Source organism: Ranitomeya imitator, chromosome 10 (assembly GCF_032444005.1).
Source record: "Ranitomeya imitator isolate aRanImi1 chromosome 10, aRanImi1.pri, whole genome shotgun sequence".
Classification (NCBI taxonomy): Eukaryota; Metazoa; Chordata; class Amphibia; order Anura; family Dendrobatidae; genus Ranitomeya; species Ranitomeya imitator.
The window spans coordinates 122421504-122441452 of NC_091291.1; the positions used below are offsets into that span (position 1 = coordinate 122421504).

Here is a 19949-nt window from a genome sequence, read left to right on the forward strand (position 1 = left end):
TGTAGCTGTGAATCCAGCACTGGAGTGAGATAAACACTTACTAGAAAGCAGAACCATCTGTGTCTCTCTCTTTCACTCTGTTCTTTCTGCCTCCTACAGTCGGCTGTAATCTGTTCCCTAAGTGAATTGTTAGTTCATCATGTTTTGAGCAAAGTAGATTTTAGCCGGTTTTCAGAATGAAGAAGGAGTTTAGGACAATGAAGGAGAGAAGATGTGGCTGATAAGGAAAAAAAATATTTATTTATACAGACTATGTTCTTTGCACATTTCTGGATAAATAATAAATTAACTGAGGATCCATCAGTGAGTGCAGTGTAAAGGGGAGTTTGCAAGTTATTTGTCTCTAGGTTGTAATAAAAACACACAGAGTTGCAGCTTTCAAGCACGAGCCTTTGTCTCCTTCACTTTGCTCCTCCTGCCTCCTCCCTCTCCATACACTTCAATAGGCAGCCGTCATCTGATCCCTCAGTTAGCCATCAGCTCATCTTGTTTTGGGTAAATTGATTTCGATTGTAGCACTTTTTCAGAGATGATGAGCTCATGAGGCAGGAGAAGTGGCTCATAAGTGGAGAAAGAAGCATATTTCTCTGATTAGTTGTATTACAAAGTTTTTTTTATATTCAATTATACTATTGATTTATGAAAAGTTTGCCGAGATGACAGCAACCAATGAAATGTTGTAGACACAACAATCGTTTATGATGAACTTTCTCTGTCTTAAAGAGGAGAAGTTGCAGGCCGCCAAAAGTTGTGAATTTCGCCTCTTGTTTAATTCCCGCTGGTCCTAACGGTTTTTGTCTTTTTTTAAAATCCGGCATGCGGCTTTTTATTGAGTGCTGATCTTTATGGTATTTACAAGGAGGCGTGGCTCATGGAGCAGCCTAAAGACACGCCCCTGAGGATCCCGTAAGCCACGCCCCCTTGATACGGACCATCAAAATCAGCATTAATTAAAAAAGGTCCATATTTCTGGAACGGTATGGCGAAAATTAAATAGAAAAAAACCATACAGTGCCCAGGGAAGCATCGGGAATAATTTAAGAGCAGAAACTTTCCACTTTAAGTAAGATGGAGGGAGGGATTAGTTCCCAGGTGGGAAGATCTAAGACCGGGGCAACAAACTGATGCTTCCCATGAGGAGCTGTATGATGTAGAGAATGGACGTAATGCATATCGGAGGGAAATTAGATGCTTTTACGTCTTTCCTGGCGTCAGGTCAATACTGATGGCAGAAGATGCAGCCAAAAGTCAGATTAACCCCGCCGTGCCCACAGGCTTCTAGTTGCTCGTCCGCTGATTAAATCATCTGGCAGTAATTCTGCCTGACATTGAGACAGATTACTGAGTGACCTCCTTCCGAAGGGGATTGGAGCCTCAGTGACACTGCTCCGCATCTACACAGCAGTGCGCCCACCAGTCATGTGTGGGGTCCGGGACCCTCGCTGCCTCTAAATGCTCCGTCCTGCTGCCACTCTCATAGGGGGACTGTGAATGTAAGACCCTCAGAGACACCAACATGAGGTAGGAATCTGTAACCCGTTTTGTGACCAAGTTCATCAAGTCTTGTCGTATCCCCTGCAAAACATAGAGCCAAACCCAACAGAATAAAGTCCCCCGTAATAACGCCCCCCCTATACCAGCTGTACCATATACAGAGGTCTCGGAAGTCGTGCCATAAGCGGCCTTATGGGGGGGAGGGGGGATGCCAAGCATTCGATTCATGTTCATGCAGATGTGCCAACGGCCCCGATATCCGTCCACAATCACATAGTCCGATTTGTTACATTACATATATCATAATTTCACTTTTATACTAAATATATAGTATATTGCGTTAGGCTACAGCTCAGATTTTATATATCGCATATTTGACATTCTTTTATATTTATACTCTATTATTGTTGTATTTTATTTTTTATTATATTTTATCCTTTAAAATTGCGTTATCTTTTTTATTTTTTACATCACTTTTTTATATTTGCATTTTTTATTTAATATTCTTATATTTATACTCTTTTATTGTTGTGTTATATTGTATTTTTATTATATTTTATCCTTTAAAATTGCATTATCTTTTTTTATTTTTTACATCACTTTTTTATATTTGCATTTTTTATTTAATATCCTTATATTTATACTCTTTTATTGTTGTGTTATATTGTATTTTTATTATATTTTATCCTTTAAAATTGCATTATCCTTTTTATTTTTTACATCATTTTTTATATTTGTATTTTTATTTAATATTCTTTTATATTTATACTCTTTTATTGTTGTATTATATTTTATTTTTATTATATTTTATCCTTTAAAATTGCATTATCTTTTTTACTTTTTACATCACTTTTTATATTTGCATTTTTTATTTAATATTCTTTTATATTTATACTCTTTTATTGTTGTATTATATTTTATTTTTATTATATTTTATCCTTTTAAATTGCATTATCTTATTTATTTTTTATATTTGTATTTTTATTTAATATTCTTATATTTATAGTCTACTATTGTTGTATTATATTTTATTTTTATTATATTTTATCCTTTAAAATTACATAACCTTTTTTGTTTTTTTTGCATTATTTTTTATATTTGTATTTGTAATACAAAATTGCATTATCTTTTTTATTTATTTATTTATTTTTTATTTTTTACATCACTTTGTTATATTTGCATTTTTTATTTAATATTCTTTTATATTTATACTCTTTTATTGTTGTATTATATTTTATTTTTATTATGTTTTGTCATTTTAAATTGTATTATCTTTTTTATTTTTTTACATTATTTTGAATATTTTTTATTTAATATTCTTTTAGATTTATACTATCTTTATTGTCGGAATATATATTTTTTACTATGTTATCAATTTAAATTGTAATATTATCTTTTTCATTTTTTACATTATTTTTTATATTTGTATATATTTTTTATTACGAGTGTATCTGTCATGTTTTTCCTTTTTAGTATTTTTAATAGGATTTTGTCATTGCATTTGTTATCTACTATAAAATTGTCTAAGGGTCACTTCTGTCTGTCTGTCCTTCTGTCACGGTTATTCATTTGCTGATTGGTCTCGCCAGCTGCCTGTCATGGCTGCTGCGACCAATCAGCGACGGGCACAGTCCGGAAGAAAATGGCCGTTCCTTCCTCCCCGCAGTGTCCCCGGCGATCCGCACCATTATCTCCGCTCCCCGCAGACAGTGTCCCCAGCGCCCGCTCCATACTCCCCTTTGGTCACCGCTAACACAGGGTTAATGCCGGCGGTAACGGACCGCGTTATGCCGCGGGTAACGCACTCCGTTACTGCCGCTATTAACCCTGTGTGTTCCCAACCTTTTACTATTGATGCTGCCTATGCGGCATCAATAGTGAAATAAAGTAATGTTAAAAATAGTAAAAAAAAAAAAAAAACCTGCTATACTCACCCTCCGTTGTCCACTCGCGCCTGCTATCATCTTCCTTTCCCAGCGATGCTTTGCGAAATTACCCAGAAGACCTAGCGGTCTCGCGAGACCGCTAAGTCATCTGGGTAATTTCGCAAAGCATCCTGGGAACGGAAAATGGCGCCAGCCGCGCGCCCATTGGCACAGCGCCATTGGATCCCAGGAAGCGGAGAGACGGGACGCTGAGGAGCAGCGACGAGAATGGTGAGTATGTTCAACTACAAGGGGCCCTCGGATCGTTAGGTGAGTATGTTTATTTTTTTACCTGTGACATACGTGACTGGGCAATATACTATGTGGCTCCGTGCTGTATACTACGTCACTGGGCTGTATACTACGTCACCGGGCAATATAGTATGTGGCTGGGCAATATACTACGTGACTGGGCAATATACTATGTGGCTCCGTGCTGTATACTACGTCACTGGGCTGTATACTACGTCACCGGGCAATATAGTATGTGGCTGGGCAATATACTACGTGGCTGGGCAATATACTATGTCGCTGGGCAATATACTACGTGGCTCTGTGCTGTATACTACGTCACTGGGCAATATACTACGTGGCTGGGCAATATACTACGTGGATGGGCAATATACTATGTCGCTGGGCAATATACTACGTGGCTCTGTGCTGTATACTACGTCACTGTGCAATATACTACGTGACTGGGCAATATACTACGTGGATGGGCAATATACTATGTCGCTGGGCAATATACTACGTGGCTCTGTGCTGTATACTACGTCACTGTGCAATATACTACGTGACTGGGCAATATACTACGTGGATGGGCAATATACTACGTGACTGGGCAATATACTACGTGGCTGGGCAATATACTACGTCACTGGGCAATATACTACGTGGCTCCGAGCTGTATACTACGTCACTGGGCTGTATACTACGTCACTGGGCAATATACTGCGTGGCTGGGCAATATACTACGTGGCTCTGTGCTGTATACTACGTGGCTGAGCAATATACTACGTCACTGGGCAATATACTACGTGGCTCTGTGCTGTATACTAAGTCGCTGTGCAATATACTACGTGACTGGGCAATATAGTACGTGGCTGGGCAATATAGTACGTGGCTCCATGCTGTATATTACGTCACTGGGCTGTATACTACGTCACTGGGCAATAAACTACGTGGCTGGGCAATATACTATGTGGCTGGGCAATATACTACGTGGCTCTGTGATGTATACTACGTGGCTGGGCAATATACTATGTCACTGGGCAATATACTACGTGGCTCTGTGCTGTATACTAAGTCGCTGTGCAATATACTATGTGGCTGGGTAATATACTACGTCACTGGGCAATATAGTACGTGGCTCTGTGCTGTATACTACGTGACTGGACAATATACTATGTGGCTGGGCAATATACTACGTGGCTGGGCAATATACTACGTGGCTGGGCAATATACTACATGGCTGGGCAATATACTACGTGACTGGGCAATATACTATGTGGCTGGACAATATACTACGTGGCTGGGCAATATACTACGTCACTGGGCAATATACTATGTGGCTCTGTGCTGTATACTACATCGCTGTGCAATATACTATGTGGCTGGGCAATATACTACATGGCTGGGCAATATACTACGTGGCTGGGCAATATACTACGTGGCTGGGCAATATACTACGTGGCTGGGCAATATACTATGTGGCTGGGCAATATACTATGTGGCTGGGCAATATACTATGTGGCTGGGCAATATACTACGTGACTGGGCAATATACTACGTGACTAGGCAATATACTACGTGACTAGGCAATATACTACGTGGCTGGGCAATATACTACGTGGCTGGGCAATATACTACGTGACTGGGCAATATACTACGTGGCTGGGCAATATACTACGTGGCTGGGGAATATACTATGTGGCTGGGCAATATACTACGTGGCTGGGCAATATACTACGTGACTGGGCAATATACTACGTGGCTGGGCAATATACTATGTGGCTGGGCAATATACTACGTGGCTGGGCAATATACTACGTGACTGGGCAATATACTACGTGACTGGGCAATATACTACGTGGCTGGGCAATATACTACGTGACTGGGCAATATACTATGTGGCTGGACAATATACTACGTGGCTGGGCAATATACTACGTCGCTGTGCAATATACTACGTGGCTCTGTGCTGTATACTACGTGGCTGGGCAATATACTACGTGGCTGGGCAATATACTGGGTAATTTCGCAAAGCATCCTGGGAACGGAAAATGGCGCCAGACGCGCGCCCATCGGCCCAGTGCCATTGGATCACAGGAGGCGGAGAGACGGGACGCTGAGGAGCAGCGACGAGAATGGTGAGCATGTTAAACTACAAGGGGCCCTCGGATCGTTAGGTGAGTATGTTTATTTTTTATTTTTTAACCTGTGACATACGTGACTGGGCAATATACTACGTGGCTCCGTGCTGTATACTACGTCGCTGTGCAATATACTACGTGGCTCCGTGCTGTATACTACGTCACTGGGCTGTATACTACATCACTGGGCAATATACTACGTGGCTGGGCAATATACTACGTGGCTCTGTGCTGTATACTATGTGACTGGGCAATATACTACGTCACTGGGCAATATACTACATGGCTCTGGGCTGTATACTACGTGGCTGGGCAATATACTACGTGGCTGGGCAATATACTACGTGGCTGGGCAATATACTACGTGGCTGGGCAATATACTATGTGACTGGGCAATATACTACGTGGCTGGGCAATATACTATGTGACTGGGCAATATACTACGTGGCTGGGCAATATACTACGTAACTGGGCAATATACTACGTGACTGGGCAATATACTACGTGGCTGGGTAATATACTACGTGGCTGGGCAATATACTACGTGACTGGGCAATATACTACGTGACTGGGCAATATACTATGTGGCTGGGCAATATACTACATGGCTGGGCAATATACTATGTCACTGGGCAATATTCTATGTCACTGGGCAATATACTACGTGACTGGGCAATATACTACGTGGCTGGGCAATATACTATGTGGCTGGGCAATATACTACATGGCTGGGCAATATACTATGTCACTGGGCAATATTCTATGTCACTGGGCAATATACTACGTGGCTGGGCAACATACTACGTGACTGGGCAATATACTACGTGGCTGGACAATATACTGGGTAATTTCGCAAAGCATCCTGGGAACGGAAAATGGTGCCAGCCGCGCGCCCATCGGCCCAGCGCCATTGGATCCCAGGAGGCAGAGAGACGGGACGCTGAGGAGCAGCGACGAGAATGGTGAGTATGTTCAACTACAAGGGGCCCTCGGATCGTTAGGTGAGTATGTTTATTTTTTATTTTTTAACCTTTGACATACGTGACTGGGCAATATACTATGTGGCTCCGTGCTGTATACTACGTCGCTGTGCAATATACTACGTGGCTCCGTGCTGTATACTACGTCACTGGGCAATATACTACGTCACTGGGCAATATACTATGTGGCTGGGCAATCTACTACATCACTGGGCAATATACTACGTGGCTGGGCAATATACTACGTGGCTGGGCAACATACTACGTGGCTCTGTTCTGTATACTACGTGGCTGGGCAATATACTACGTCACTGGGCAATATATTACATGACTGGCAATATACTACGTGGCTGGGCAATATACTACGTGGCTCTGTGCTGTATACTACGTCGCTGAGCAATATACTACGTGGCTCTGTTCTGTATACTACGTGGCTGGGCAACATACTACGTGGCTCTGTTCTGTATACTACGTGACTGGGCAATATACTACGTCACTGGGCAATATACTACGTGGCTCTGTGCTGTATACTACGTCGCTGTGCAAGTACTACGTGGCTGGGCAATATACTACGTGACTGGGCAATATACTACGTGACTGGGCAATATACTACGTGACTGGGCAATATACTACGTGGCTGGGCAATATACTACGTGGCTGGGCAATATACTACGTGGCTGGGCAATATACTACGTCGCTGGGCAATATACTACGTCGCTGGGCAATATACTACGTGGCTCTGGGCTGTATACTACGTCGCTGGGCAATATACTACGTGACTGGGCAATATACTACATGACTGGGCAATATACTACGTGACTGGGCAATATACTACGTGACTGGGCAATATACTACGTGACTGGGCAATATACTACGTGGCTGGGCAATATACTACGTGGCTGGGCAATATACTACGTGGCTGGGCAATATACTACGTGGCTGGGCAATATACTACGTGGCTGGGCAATATACTACGTGGCTGGGCAATATACTACGTGACTGGGCAATATACTACGTGACTGGGCAATATACTACGTGACTGGGCAATATACTACGTGGCTGGGCAATATACTACGTGGCTGGGCAATATACTACGTGGCTGGGCAATATACTACGTGGCTGGACAATATACTACGTGGCTGGGCAATATACTACGTGACTGGGCAATATACTACGTGACTGGGCAATATACTACGTGACTGGGCAATATACTACGTGACTGGGCAATATACTACGTGACTGGGCAATATACTATGTGGCTGGGCAATATACTACGTGGCTGGACAATATACTACATCACTGGGCAATATATTACGTGGACATGCATATTCTAGAATACCCGATGCGTTAGGGCCACCATCTAGTAGTTTATAATTATCTTGTGAGTGCTTTAGAGCTGCAAACTTTTTGTCTGTTTTTCGCTTCTGTATTTTTCAGCCAAAACTGTAAGTTAACCCTGCACAGAGAAGTATATATTACATATACACTCCTAAACATCAAAAATTGCAACACCAAGAAAGAAAAGTTGTGGAATTATGGAAATCCCAGAATGGAGGCATTTTATGTTACTGATCTACAAATGATGAAAAATTGCAACAAATTTTTCAAAACATCTGAATTTAATTAATGCGCAGAAATCCCGGAACTTACAATCTCGACTACTATCAATGAGGTTATTATTGGTTGCCAGAGGAATGTTCAGCCGCTCTTAATGCACTTGAGCAAATCATCAAAATCCTCTGCTGGCAGCTCCTTTTTTATTGTTGACCAGTCTGCATGTTGCTTGTGCTACCATGAGCAGCCTGTTTGACCTAAACGTGCTCCCCGACTGCAGCGTCTCCAGACTTGTCTCCCATCATGGGTCGCTGATTGCACAAGGCACTGCCAGCAGTGGATTTTGATGATTTGCCCAAGTGCATTCAGAGGCAGAACATTCCTCAGACGACTATTCATAACCTTATTAATGTGCTGAGATTTCTGCACATGACTCAGACTCCAGAACGAATATAACAAGATGGTTTGAAAAATTTGTTTCCATTTTCCATCCTCTTCAGATCAGTAACGTCTCCATCCTGTGATTTCCATAGCTCCATGACTTTTCCTTTTTTGTTGTTTTAATTTTAATAACGAGAATTATAAAATAATGATTATATAAGTATTTATGTGTGCCTGTACAGATCTGTAGCCAGGGACGGACTGGGGTTGAAATTCAGCCCTGGCATTTGAAATCACACAGGCCCATGTTGTCCCCGTCCCGATGAACCAGATGGGATATATTACTAATATTACCCTGGATGGAGGAAAGGAAGATTTACTACAAAGCCAAAGTGACGGAGTGACGGAGTCAGCGACTTTGAGCTCCATCACAACTCTTAACAGTATGGGAATCTTGAGAACTCCGATTCTGTTAACAATGTAGCAGACAAGACGGCCCATGACCAGACAGGCCCTTCTGGCATTTGCCTGAAATGCCAGATGGCCAGTCCGGACCTGTTTTGCACCTCACTTTAGAAGTTGAAATCAATGAACAGATTGGTTAGATGTGTTGGGCAGCTACGTCTATTTTTCCTGACCTTCTCATAGGTGGCGGGAGTCATATAGATGACTTACCCAGAGGTTAGAACTTGGGCAGCATGATGGCGCAGTTGTTAGCACTGCTGCTCTCCAATGCTGGTGCCCTGGGTTCAAATTTGACTGAGGACAATGAGATTCGTCCACTCAGGTGTACTTTAGAAATTGTAGTTAGTGATTGTAAGAGTTGTAATATATGCAACAATAAACATTATTCCGACAGGTTTGCCTTGTAGGTTTCCATTGCTTGGGTTATTGGTTCAAATCTATGCAAGGACAATCATTTTTCTTCTTCTACGTTTTGGACCCCCTTGTGGTTTTGGCTTCCCAATCCCCCATTACAATGATATCTGCCCCCCCCCTCGGCCATATCCCTTTCACTGTGCAGTGTCATGTTCGATAGACCCTTAATTCCTCCAGATTATAAAATATAATCCGGTCTCAGTGAACAAATGTTAATTTGTAGATCAGGATTATGTTGGCCAGAGCAGAGCCTTTACTCTTCCTGTAGCTTTTAACCTCTTCCACACCAGGCCAATTTTTTATTTTTGCTTTTTTTTTTTCCCTCGCCTTCTTTCCGTTGTCAAATTGTTTTTATTTTTTTATGTTTTTTTTTAAACCCATCAACATTGTTTTTTTTTCGCTTGATGACACCATTCATTTTAACATTCAATATATTCTGAAGCGTGAAAAAAAAATTTCCAAGTGGGGTGAAAGAGCGAAACAAAAAAATCCACACACGCACATACGCAAAAATTAAATTCCGTCACGATGTTTTGGGGTTCCTTTTTTTCTGCCGATCGATACACAGTGAAAATGACCTGACAACACAATTCTTCAGGTGCATAATTAGAACTTTGCTAAAAAAAATTGTTTGTATCGGAATTTTTATTTTTTCTGTTGATTGAGCTGTTTAGAAGGTTTTTGGGGATTTTTGTGCGTGGTGAGTTGATTGTATTGGTACTATTACAGAATACTTTACATACATTTTAATTGCTTTTGATTGCATTTTTTTAAGTGGCACGGCAAACTAAAAATGCAAATCTCGTCTTTCTTTTTTTTTTTTCTTTAGGGTGACAAGTTTACTGGATAAAGATTTTAATATTTAGGCATATCGGACTTTTGTGGAAGGGGAAATACCAAATTTTTTAAAAAAATTTTAATGTTATAATTTTTAACTAGGAAAAAAGAAAATGATCCTTGATGCAAAGGAATATAATGCGTGTACAGACGGTAATAGACGCCAGTAATTTGTCTTGTACGCTAAAACACAGATGTGTGAAAAGCTCCGTACATTGTGTGAAACCACGGATGCAACACTTCCGTGTAAAACAGATGTCTGAATGAGGTTTTAAAGAGGATCTGTCACGAGGTCAATAGTATGTAGGTTCTGCTTTTGTTTTATTCTCGCTCTTCCACTAAGTATTCCATTTTTTGTTTTTTAAAAATCCGTCTTATGGTTCCAGAGATATGGGCCTTTTTATTGTCTTTACAAGGGGGGGCGTTGCTCATAGGGTAATTACACAAAGACACGCCCCAGAGGATCTGGAAGCCACGCCCCTTTTGTACAGGCCATAAAATTTAGGACTAAATTAAAAGACCCACATCTGTGGAACTTCATGTATTGGAATAAAACAAACAAACAATGTATTACTCAAGGAAACAGCGGGAATAAAATGAAAAGATGACCTGGTGACAGGTCCTGTTTAATGACTGAGTTTTTTTGAATGAATGTTCCTAGGAACGCTCCTAGGTGTAAAGTGTCAATCAGCTGATGAATTAGCCAATCGAAGTGATTTTTTGGGTTTCTAAAAATCATTGTCTTCAGTAGAATAGACATGTGCTGCCAAGAACGACGACGGAATGATTTTCGATTGCTGATCGTTCTGTGTGCATCAGGAAAAGGGTTCACCTTTTCTAAAACAGGTTATTAAACGACCACTGATTGGCAAACATGTAGCCAATCATTAGTCTTTTAACAGCTGCTATCAGTCAGTGTAAACAGGCCCTTAAAGGGAACCTGTCGCATGAAAAAAAAAAAAAACGCTATTAACCTGCAGATATGCAGGTAATCTGCAGATTAATAGTGTTCTGAATTTGACAACGCTGGCTCTTAGAACTCCTCTGAACATTATTCTGGCGACGCGCGTTCAGTAACCGCTCAGTGTATAGAGAGCAGCGGCTGTAACCGCGGCCCAGCTCTGATTGACAGCTGTTCGGTATCAGTCAGTGCCAGGGGGCGCGGTTACAGCCGCTGCTCTCTATACACTGAGCGGTTACTGAACGCGCGTCGCCGACACCCCATGATTGAAACCCATCAGTGGGATACTAAGTGCTGGCGCCAGACAGGTTTAGAACATTATTAACCAGCAAATTAAACCAATATCTTCATGTTAATAGCCTTTTTTCATGTGACCTTTTCTCTAGGCAAATGGCTATGGGCTTTGTATTCCTGATACTGCAGCATTCGTCCTCTAAAAATGTACTTTTTTTTTTTATTTCCACGGTACATCCCTGAAAAATGTCGGTAACCACAGTTAAATAAGAGCCGATTTCCACTGATAAATTATTGAAAATGATATTTATGACCATTTGTATAGTTTTGCCTTGTGATGGCTACTTCTGGCGAGCAGAGATTAAAGGCAGATGGAGCAGAATTACTCCTCCGTAATGTGGGCTTGATCAGAAGATAAAAATAAGACCAGAATTAGGCAGCCAGTGGGGTTTAGTAATTTTGTGCTGTGTTTAGCTTATTTGGGACGTGAGCTGAGGATTCCTCCACCTCGTGCACCTCTCTGATCATACAAAAGATTGCTTCCCATTTATCCCCATTGGAAATGTTTAGACGGATAACAAAATAAAAGCCTCTAAACTCATGCCAAAAAATTATTCCTGTGATTTTTTTTCCTTTTTTTTCCTTTTTTTTTTTTTCTTTTCTTAAATCCGGCTAAATCCGGCAGAGCTCTTGGATGTTACAATTCTTCTCCCCGACTTCGAGCTTAAAGGCACTGCGGAGTAATCTGCAATTTAATTTTCTTTCTTGGTTGGAGTCTTGCGGAGATGAAAACTAAGATTTAACTCTGTACATGCAAGACAAGCAAAGCATGGGAGGTGCAGGAGGCACCATGTAAGAGAAAATCAAGGAATTCCGTTCCTACACTGTAAAAAAAAAGATTTGTTTCAAGATGTTTGTTGCTGGAAAGCCCTTTGTGTATTTTAGATTTAGTTACCGGGGACCATATTCACATGACCGTCAAAACGTAGAGCCCTAAAGTGACCCTCCACCTTGGATTGAAGAGCAACTAGCAATTTCTCTTGTCTAGCAATTTCCCGTGTTTCCTATTTGCCCCCTCCCCCCCGTTGCCTCCTTTGCCGATACTGGCGTCTACTGCAACCAAGATGACCACTGAGGTGTCATGGGGAGCACAGTGATCTGATCCATCTCTCCTGCATGTCCTGTGCTATGGGATGTGTGGTTCAGATGGCGCCCTATGCCATTGTGGTGACCATCTTGAATGCACGAGAATCAGTCCATCAACCTCCACTGAGGAAGTGAAGGAAAGCTAAAAGAGGGTACCGGGAAAGTGACTACACATGGAAAATGTTTGGTTTCTTCCTCCTTAAACACATACTTGTCAACTCTTTGGAAAAGTCTGAGATTCTCCTAAAGATTAAGAAGGCCCCCTTCAGACTTCCAACAATGTTGATCAGACCTGTTAGGCTCACCTGGTTAGGTGCATCCTCAAAGCCAAAGCTCCGGGTTGGCACACAGGCCACAAGCTTCTGTGCAGCAGGCAGTTGAGGCACGTGAGAAACATGCAGCAGAAGTACTGGAGATTTAAAAATTAGAGGTCATGGAGACTGCAGACAAGTAGCAGAGGTAGTAGAGACCAAAGACAGGTAGCAGAGGTCATGGACACCACAGACAGGTAGCGGAGGTCATGGAGACCATAGACAGGTAGCGGAGGTCATGGAGACCACAGACAGGTAGCAGAGGAAATGGAGACCACAGGCGGACAGGAGATCAGAAACAGGTAGCAGACGTCCTGGAGATCATCGTAGACAGGTAGCAGGGAGACCGCAGGTGGACAGGACAACAGAAACAGGTAGCAAAGGTCCTCGAGACCATAGGCAGGTAGCAGAGGCCATGGAGACCAAAGACAGGTAGCAGAGGTCATGGACACCACAGACAGGTAGCGGAGGTCATGGAGACCATAGACAGGTAGCAGAGGCCATGGAGACCACAGACAGGTAGCAGAGGAAATGGAGACCACAGGCGGACAGGAGATCAGAAACAGGTAGCAGACATCCTGGAAATCATCGTAGACAGGTAGCAGGGAGACCGCAGGTGGACAGGACAACAGAAACAGGTAGCAAAGGTCCTCGAGACCATAGGCAGGTAGCAGAGGTCCTGGATTACACAGGTGGAGAGGAGACAGGGAACAGGTAGCAGAGGTTGTGGGGAGTGCAGGCACACAGGACTCTGGAGCAATTAGAAGTTGTAATACCAAGGCACAGGCACATAGGCCCAGGAAAATGATCACAAGGTATTATTCTGGGCTATCAGCAAATCCCAAAGTGGACCACAATAGAGTTTAGTAAACTGGGGAGACAGGAGCAATGCCCAGATTCAGGACAGGTGCTCCACGGTGACGAAAGCTCCCTAAACTTCTCAAAGGGTGGCCATACAGGAAGGTTATGACGTTGATTGGGTGAAAAGGGTTGTGGCCAGAAAAAAAGGGCATTGCCAGGAGATGTGGCATGTAGAAGGCTTGTAAAAAGGGCATGTGAACATCAGGCCATCGTGCTAGAAATATTTAGGAGTCCAACTGTTCTTGGAAATAGTTTTCAATTTTTATAGCAAGGCAATGGGAACTACAATACATATTGACAGAAAACTGCCAAAAAACATAAGCCTCGTACGGAAAATTTTGGGTGCTTTGGCTTCCTGAAATGTGTCCAAGTCTAGAATTACAGGAATTGTCCCATCACAGAATTTACCTTTCATTTTAGACCCTCTCCTAAAAAAAAACAACTTTATGAAATTTTGTCGGAATTCTTAGTATGATGTAGTATTATGACCGACATTGTGATGAATGGGGTCAGTGGAGATTTTTGCGTGATTTTTTAGTTTTTTTGCCTCAACAGCTATTACCAAGCAAATCCCATATGTTCTGCTCCTTGTATTTCTCCCAAATCCTTTACAGTCCTACACCAAACTGTTCATGGTACTATTCATCTAATATGGTATTTCCCAAACTCCTGTCCTCCCGCTGGCCAACAGATCATGTTTTCAGGATTTCCTTAGTATTGCACATATTATTATTATTGAGCCATCACAAATTGCCCCACATTCTCTCACCTGTGAAATACTAAAGAAATCCTCTAACATGACATGTTGGGGCTGAGAGGTCTGCTTTTTGTAGAAAGGTAATTTGGCTTAGAAAATCTATCCAAGGTTACTACTATATAATAACTTAATATTTTCTCTTGCGTCAAAGGGGTTGTAGAAGGGGTTCAACCACTGCTAGAACACTATCTTATGAGAATGGAGAGCTGTTCTGTAGGTCTCAGGATGTACCATGTATGGACAACCACATGTCTAAATAATGACCATGCATACAGCATTTACCCGATACTAGCAATTGCTGCCCAGAGTAATTTCCTCCAGCAAACAGTTGAACTGAATGGGGTCATCATGGGACAATCAGTTTTATCAGTTTAACCATTTATAGTCCATATTGGGGTTGTCAACCTGTAAAATCACTAAAATCTATCTATCTATCTATATCTACACACACTCATTTTAGTGATTTTACAGATTGACTATATATGTATATGAGTTTGCTCGTAACTCAAGTGTCACAAAGTGACTGTCCTAGCATGACATAAGACGACAAGTGGTCGGTCACCAAACGGCGAAACACACAAGGGTACACCGGGGAAACTTTAACAACAGTGGGCCCTGTCGGTAAGGGACAGGGAATGGACACCTCCTACACACACATGAGGATGTGCCCTGATCTTACTATCGTCCCTATACGGGTTCTTTCACCCCATCGCCGAGCAGGATACCTAATCCCTCACTTGCTCTGCTTCTATCCCTAAGTAGGGATCTGGCAGGTGAGAGCACTGGTCCCACCACTGCACTAATACAACACAGGAGAAAGTTACAGACAACAAAGGGGTACTACCCTACACTACACTACACTACCCTGACACTACCCTCCCCTGTCCCCTCCTCCTAAGAGGACTCCGACACTCAGGGTTAGCTTGTGGTGAGGGTTAAGTAAAAATGGAGGAAATATACACCCCCTGGTCGCCTCCCTCCACACGACCAGGGGGACGTGGCTTCTTAGGTGGTACAGGTATTTTGGCGCAAGCTGGGCAGACACCGATGAAATGACCAATCTGCCCTCAGTAAAAACATGCCTCCACACCTTGGCGAACCGCAGGCAACCCCATTTGGGAACCAACTCCTCCCACCTGCATGGGTTCATCTACCTGCTCAGGTGTGCCCCCTCCCTAACAAGGACTACCGGGGGCACATTTGGTGTATGTCTCTCCCTCAAGCATCTATCTACCCGGATGGCAAGGGACATGGTGACCTCAAATGACCTGGGGGCGGCCTACTGCACAAGAATATGATGCAACCTTTGAGACAGACCCTGCCTTAAATGGCTCCTAAGGGCAGGGTCATTCCACTTTGCGTCAGTGGCCCACCTCCTAAACTCCGAGCAGCACTCCTCAGCTGGCCGACCCCCCTGCTTGATTTTACGCAGCCGGGATTCCGCCAGGGAGATGCCATCAGGATCCCCATACACAAGCGCCAATGCCGCAAAAAACTCGTCCACTGACCATAAAGATAGAGAACCGGATGGCAGGGAGAAATCCTAGGATTGGGGATCACACTTAAGAAGGGAGATTATAATCCCCACGCGCTGTTCCTAACTCCCTGATGAATGAGGGCGGAGCCTGAAGTACAACTTGCAAGCTTCCTGAAAATTTTTTTTTATCTCCCTCTAGAGAACCTGTCAGGAAGAGATATCTTGGGTTCTAGTTGAATCTTTATCTGGGCCGAAGCCAAAAACCCCACCAACTGCTATAGCTGCTGCACCACCTCATCACGCAGCACCTAAAACTCCTCGGTGAGGGTCTTGAGCAGTTGGGCAAAGGCCTGCATTTGAGCCATGGCTCACCAGAAAAAATGGGTTGATTGGTTATAATGTCACAAAGTGACTGTCCTAGCGTGACCCAACCCGACGAGTGGTCAGTCACCAAACGGCAAAGCACACAAGGGTACATCGGGGACACTTTAATAACTGTGGGTCCTGTCTGTAGGGAACGGGGAATTGGACACCTCCTACACACATGAGGATGTGCCCTGATCTTACTATTGTCCCTATATTGGTTCTTTCACCCTATCGCCAAACAGGATACCTAATCCCCAACTTGCCCTGCTCCTATCCCCAAGTAGGGAACTGGCAGGTGAGAGCACTGGTCCCACCACTGCACTAATTCAACACAGGGAAAAATTACAGGCAACAAAGGGATAAAGAAACAACACCACACTTAGCTTTCTCTGCTGCAATTCACCACACAGCAGAGTATGGCACCAGATATCAGAATTTAGCTGAAGAACAACAGCACTCAGCAAGCTCCTGTCTCCTGCTCCTGTGACCAACAGTCAGCTGATGCATCAGGTGACCTTTTAAAGGAAGGTGGGAGTGGTCAACACCTGCAAAATCAAACTAGACAGCAATGTAATTACACCAGCGGCCACCGGGGAAAGACTGAATCAACCCCCGATAGCCTGAAAGGAAAAAAGTTTTAATCTGAGAGGCCAGACCTGCCACAGATCCAAACATGGATCATGACATCGAGTTTTCCGAGCATGCTCGGGTGTTCTCCGAGTATCTCGGGCATGCCCGTAGATTATGTTTGCGTCGCCACAGCTGCATGATTTCTGGCTGCTAGACAGCCTGAATACATGTGAGGATTTCCTAACAAACAGGTAATCCCTGCATGTGTTCAGGTTGTCTAAGAGCTGCAAATCATGCAGCTGCGGCGACACAAACATAATCTACGAGCACGCCCAAAATGCTCGGAGAACCCAAGCATGCTCAGAAATCTCGAGTAATGAGCACACACAAAAAAGTGCATATCACATCTCTGAAGCACATTTGAAGGAAACCTCTCTAAACTATGCACTGTCCAAAAAAAATACCTTCCAAAACCCTTCCCTCCCTCCAAGTCATTTATTTTCTGAAAAAAATAAAATAAAGTAATAATAATAATAATAATATATAAATATTCTCAATAGGCATTTGTATCAGTATGTGTGATTCCAAGAACATAACAGTTCTAACTCTTGGTGAGCCCCAACTAAAAATAAATAAAAATAAAAAATACGACTGCAAAAAGTTTTTTTTTTAGTTCATCACAGCAAGAGAGAGATTCTGAGCACGTCACTCCAATAGGGCGAATCAGACTGCAAGCCTCAGTGGGCCAAGGTTGTAGGGATTTCTTGACTCGGGGGCTGATGTCTGCAGTTTGCATCCATTTTGTAATGGATCCATCCTCCCCGTAACTTCCATTTCTTTGCTTCTACTCTGGAACAGAAAGGTAAACTTAAAAAAAAATCACAGGTATCCTTTTTTTGTGAAGAAGTGTCTTTAAATGTGGACAAATAAAAAAAAATCTATAAGCATAGGTAAATTGTAATGATAATGTCGTTACCATAAAAATGGTAACGATAATGTCGCTCTGGGTGAATTGTGGATATATTTCCTAGTTAACACTAAAGAGAATTTCCTGTAACTTGCCATTTTCTCACTGTAACCAGCTTATCCCAGGATCCAGACTACAGTACTAAGAAGTTCAATGAAGGCCACCAGTCCTTGTAAGCCCAGGAGAAAGCTATAAATAGTGTTTCATTAAAAGAGGACCCATCACATGGCTCTATTTTTATAAACGCTTGTACAGCGCCTTTTAGAACCAACCATCATCTGAAATTTGTTTTATTCCTTTGTTGATCCCCCTGAAATGTATGAATTGTGATACTACCATTCCCTTTGTCAAAAGGATGGTTCTCTAGATAGTTTGACACATCAAAAGCATACATGTCCTACTTTGGTCCAAGTTGGTAACCCAAGTCAGTTTCCTCGTAAAAAAAAAAAAAATCGTGTGAACGTCATCCATGTGCAGTCTGTAATTTAGAGTGTAGAAGAACCTCAGACTTTTATTGTCATGCAAGAAAAACAAAAGCAGAAATGACAGTAAGAACTGTCACAGACCAAAAATGGGTCCATGACGTTGAATAAAAAAAGTCTTAAAAACATGGATTGTTTTTCAAGTGTTAGAAAAAAAAATTGAATTGTGAAACCTACCAATAATACTCAATCAATTTGGAGAGTTTCAGATTGTGTAAGGACACGCCATACTGACACGAGGAACGGTAACACCCAGGAGCTCATTGATTTTATTTGATTCCAGTAGGAATAATTAACGAAGAAACTCAAAATTCTAAAAAGAAAGAAAAAAAAGTTGCATTTTTTTTTTTTGCAAGTAATTACTAAAATATGATCTCAGGAGAGTTGAAAAGTCCTCGTTAAAGAACTCAATGGCGAGCAATGGAGCAGTATTTATCAGCTATTCACAGACACATGGCATTGGGGCAATCACCATTTCTACATGTGACTGATACTCCGAGAAGAGCTGCAGGCAATAACTCTAATCAAATGAAGTGGAGATTTATCCAATCACAAAACGAACCATTCATTTGACACAGCCGGCTGTGTGTGAGGAGGATGACTGCCTGATAATGTGGGTCACCAGAGAGGCCACGGGCAGAGCCGAGTGGAAGCCCTGGACGGGAATAGAAAGGATTAACTTAGTATGGCATCACTTACACTATTGCACACTATGGGATCAAACTGAACCGGAAGCAGTCATGTAAATATCCCCCGACCTCACCCCATTAATGAGAGTAATCTAGTGCCAAATCTTAGGAGATGCTCTCAAAACTTCTCTTCAAAAACTCTTGGACAACTCTTATTTCTTTGAGAAATCCTCTTTGCTTTTCATACAAATAATTTTCTAAGTGGGAATTCTTTCCTAACTAGGCACTGTCCAATCAAATGACTGAAAAGAACATTTCAGGAAAAAAAATAATCTTCCAAAAATTACTTCAGGAAAAGGGAAAACTACTCCCCCCCCCCAAAAAAAAAGGAACTATTCCCAAATAGGCTTCGGCTTGAAAACCTTGTCATTTTTGAACATCCCAAAAAAACTATGCATGAGCATAGTCTAAAGGTACCGTCACATTAAGCGACGCAGCAGCGATATAGACAACGATGCCGATCGCTGCAGCGTCGCTGTTTAGTCATTGTGTGGTCGCTGGAGAGTTGTCACACAGACAGCTCTCCAGCGACCAACGATGCCGAAGTCCCCGGGTAACCAGGGTAAACATCGGGTTACTAAGCGCAGGGCCGCGCTTAGTAACCCGATGTTTACCCTGGTTACCATTGTAAATGTAAAAAAAAAAAACACTACATACTTACATTCCGGTGTCTGTCGCGTCCCCCGGCATCAGCTTCCCTACACTG

The 19949-nt window shown here is 42.5% G+C and overlaps 1 protein-coding gene across 1 annotated transcript in view; it reads left to right on the forward strand.

Annotated features, from left to right (window-relative positions):
* Window positions 1-1382: 1382 nt before the first annotated feature.
* Window positions 1383-19949, forward strand: part of LOC138651952 (G protein-activated inward rectifier potassium channel 4-like) — a 40033-nt gene continuing 21466 nt past the window's right edge. The window contains exon 1 of the mRNA XM_069742600.1: window positions 1383-1521. The gene's annotated coding sequence lies outside the window, so the exon portion shown is untranslated. The remainder of the gene's footprint in view (window positions 1522-19949) is intronic.